At 44.1% G+C, this 3,336-nt stretch overlaps 1 long non-coding RNA gene across 1 annotated transcript; it reads right to left on the bottom strand.

Annotated features, from left to right (window-relative positions):
* Positions 1-2,154: 2,154 nt before the first annotated feature.
* On the bottom strand, positions 2,155-3,104 carry LOC125759333 (uncharacterized). The gene is made up of 3 exons (XR_007416899.1): positions 3,028-3,104; positions 2,562-2,701; positions 2,155-2,173 (listed from the first exon to the last, which is right to left on the bottom strand). It is a non-coding gene; the product is annotated as an uncharacterized LOC125759333 (long non-coding RNA).
* Between the last annotated feature and the right edge of the window lie 232 nt (positions 3,105-3,336).

Raw genomic sequence — 3,336 nt, 5'->3', positions numbered from 1 at the left:
CGCCTCTTCTTTCCTTCGCTCTTCTTTCTTCGACGCATTCCAGGAGGTTACGCTCAATCACATGGATCAGCCAGTTGTACCACAGCAACGGAAGCACAGCCTTCCACTCTTTCGCACTTCGTGCTGCGCATGCCTCGTGTTTTTTCCGCGCTTCCTTGTGCTGTTTTAATACACCGTCCATATACGTACGCTAAGAAATGCGAACCTTTGCGGAAGGTGTCACATGGAAGGTGCTTCTCGGAACACACGCGATGGCGCATTGTCATAAATCAAGTGCATGACTGCTTATAGAACGCGACAATTGAGGTGACCGAGGCCAAACGCGTCGCCTTCGCTCATTAGAAGAGGCAGCTAAGAAAACATTCGCATATTCGAGGCGACTTGAAGTTAGCATGCACTACAGCAATGATGAACCGCGATTATTATTAAAATGTGGTCGACCCGTCAATATCAGTGAAGACCAGAGATTTTATAACAGTATCGTGGTATACGTGTCAGGCCATCCTCTCTTGGTCCAACTTCTATGCAGTTTAAGCATAGGCTGGCGTGATTATAACACTTCAATTATTTTTCTGCTGCTCGTGCACTTTCATTGACTGTGTGATCGTGCTTATCAAACTGTGTCTTATCCGATAATAAATACCAGCCGTCTATTTGTTATAGGGCTATTTGCCATTTTGTTCACCTTCAAATATGGGATCAGCATTGGAAACGTGGATACTGACAAAATGGGAAGTTGACAAAGCAGGGAAGCTGCTGAAGGCGGTAAAGAAGTGCGCGGAGAATTAACACTGCTCCTCACGGCGTAGAGTATATTCAAAATTGATATACAGACCACTCGCCATACGCCACGTTAAGTCAGTTTTACGTAGTTCTCGCAAAACCCAAAGAAATGTCTGAAATCATCGCGTAATAAGTAGCTGGCTGGTACGTTTGTGCATATTATATACGAATGCTGAATGATATTATCAGAAAAACACGCAGTAAATGCAAATGTATGCATACGCAAAACATACAATAATACCAAGAGCGCATATCAAGAGCCGGAACGCGGTTTTCTCGAGAGATGCAAATTGTAATGCTTAAGCATCTACGTAATTGGATCAAGAGAGGATACTTGTCTGATACACATGGCACAACTCATGATTAAGAATATCTGTCAATCACCTGCTCTTCCTAATTATCGTTTTAGTGGCAGATCGCATTTGAACGACGCGATGCTTGTGGGCGAAGGTGTGACGTTATGATGCATGCAAGCTCTAAGCCAACTCAAAAGGAAATTGTTTTGTGTTTTTTCTTGCGATTAGGGAAGCGTACATCTCTTGCCACGGACACCGCAACTGTCGTGATCTATGCAGACATGTACCAGAATTATTCCAAAGCTCCAGCGTGTGTATTCAGGACAGGGCAGGCCATATGACACCGCCGTGAAAGTTCTCATTACTCTGTGTACATATTTGTACGCTGCATAATAAAGCCGCAGAAAGAAGTACAAAAGGTTAGGCATGCACAGAAAGAAGCCCTAAAGGAAGAGCCACGCTTCTCTTGCTAGACGACACTTGGCTGGGCCGATCATGCGTGTAGCGAGTGGTCCGAAATGTGTCGCAGAAAGAAGATCGAAAGAAAAAAGAGGCACATACCCTTTGTTAGGCGACATCTGGGTAGGTGGGCCCCGGGTAGAGCTGTTATATTGAGTGGAGCCCCCTGCAAATAATACGTGATCAGCGTCGTGCTTCTCCTTAAGTACACTAGTGTGTGCGGCATACCATAAATGCTGGTACTGCAGGACAGCTGAAACCTAGAGGGCAGCCAAAAAGAGGGTGATTGTCAGTCCTTTACTTTTGTTGCTCGGGTTGTGCGTGCTCACAAGAAATTTTCTGAAGAAAAAAAAAACATGCACCATTCGAAAAGAATTCATATTTCATTGCTTTATACCTCCAAAGCAGAATACATCAAAGTTTATTGATTTATAGCTTCAGGAACTTGTCTAGCTGATAGAAGACCGTAGGTATTCAAAGCGTTTCTTCTTGTTTTCGCCTGTGGTTGGTACAAATTTACAGGAGCAGGTGGTCAGGATCTGCAGTCAAACCCTCTCTTGCTGCACACACTATCATGTTTCATCAGTCAATATGTCAGTTGCTGATTCCGCAATCACCTCGCTGGACAGTCGATCCTAAAAGGAGAGGACCGTTATTTTGCACTATTCCAACGGTTACTGCCACTTTGCACACAACTGTCGATAGCACGTAATGTGAGACACATACTCCAACACCCCCCCCCCCCCAAAAAAAAAGGGTGTTACTTGACCATTACATAAGCGTTCCTCAAATTTACTATCCTGTGCAATACGTTTATCGGAAAACAAAAATCTTCTTTGAAAACGCACGTTAATCCCAAATGCAATTTACTTCTGTTTAGCACAAGAGTCAGCAATACAATAATGTAAGTAACAGTTTAGTAGCAGAAACACGACAGCAGGTGATTAGAAACAGAAACATTGCAATTTACGTTTTTCAGTGACCATACTTGGCATTTCACGTGAAGCTTGAATATGCTCGTACCTAATTGTTTTCCTCAAGGGGCATATTCCACTTGACAGTTCATAACCTCGGCTGCACCGAACGTAAGGCATATCGGCGTCTGGAAGTTTCCAAGCTGCCTGATAGGAGATCATCCCAGCATGCCTTGGGCGGGATGTATGCTGTAAACATTTGCAACGCAACACATTTAATATGGCCCCGCCACGGTGTTCTAGTGGTTATGGCGCTCGACTGCTGACCCGAAGGTCGCGGGATCGAATACCGGCCGCGGCGGCTGCATTTTCGATGAAGGCGAAAATGTCTGAGGCCCGTGTACTTAGATTTAGGTGCACGTTAAAGAACCCCAGGTGGTCAAAATTTCCGGAGCCCTCCACTACGGCGTCTCTCATAATCATATCGTGGTTTTGGGACGTTAAACCCCAGATAATATTATTATTATTAACACATTTAATATGGCGGGAAAAAATCATTTGTGTTGTCTACGTACCTTTAAACATTCCGGCTTTGACAGTTAAATCACATGTATACTGATTCATTTTTTCTAACCAAAATGACACGTTGCTTGCTTGCACCCTAGAACAGAACGAGAACACAAAAAAAGTTATCTCAGTGCCAGAGAACAAATTTTTATCGCCAAGGAACTAAGGACGTCGAAAGACATACCAATCACACTGACCATGTCCCCCTTTGAACTCCTACATCGCACGATTGTTGGCATTCGTGCTACCTGAAAAATCGTTAAGCCACAGCGTATCGCTTATCGCGTAACATATTCTCAGCTGCCCCGTTTTGATAG

Source organism: Rhipicephalus sanguineus, chromosome 7, assembly GCF_013339695.2.
Source record: "Rhipicephalus sanguineus isolate Rsan-2018 chromosome 7, BIME_Rsan_1.4, whole genome shotgun sequence".
NCBI lineage: Eukaryota > Metazoa > Arthropoda > Arachnida > Ixodida > Ixodidae > Rhipicephalus > Rhipicephalus sanguineus.
Note: the sequence above shows the minus strand (reverse complement) of the source record. Positions and strands in the feature narration are given on the sequence as shown.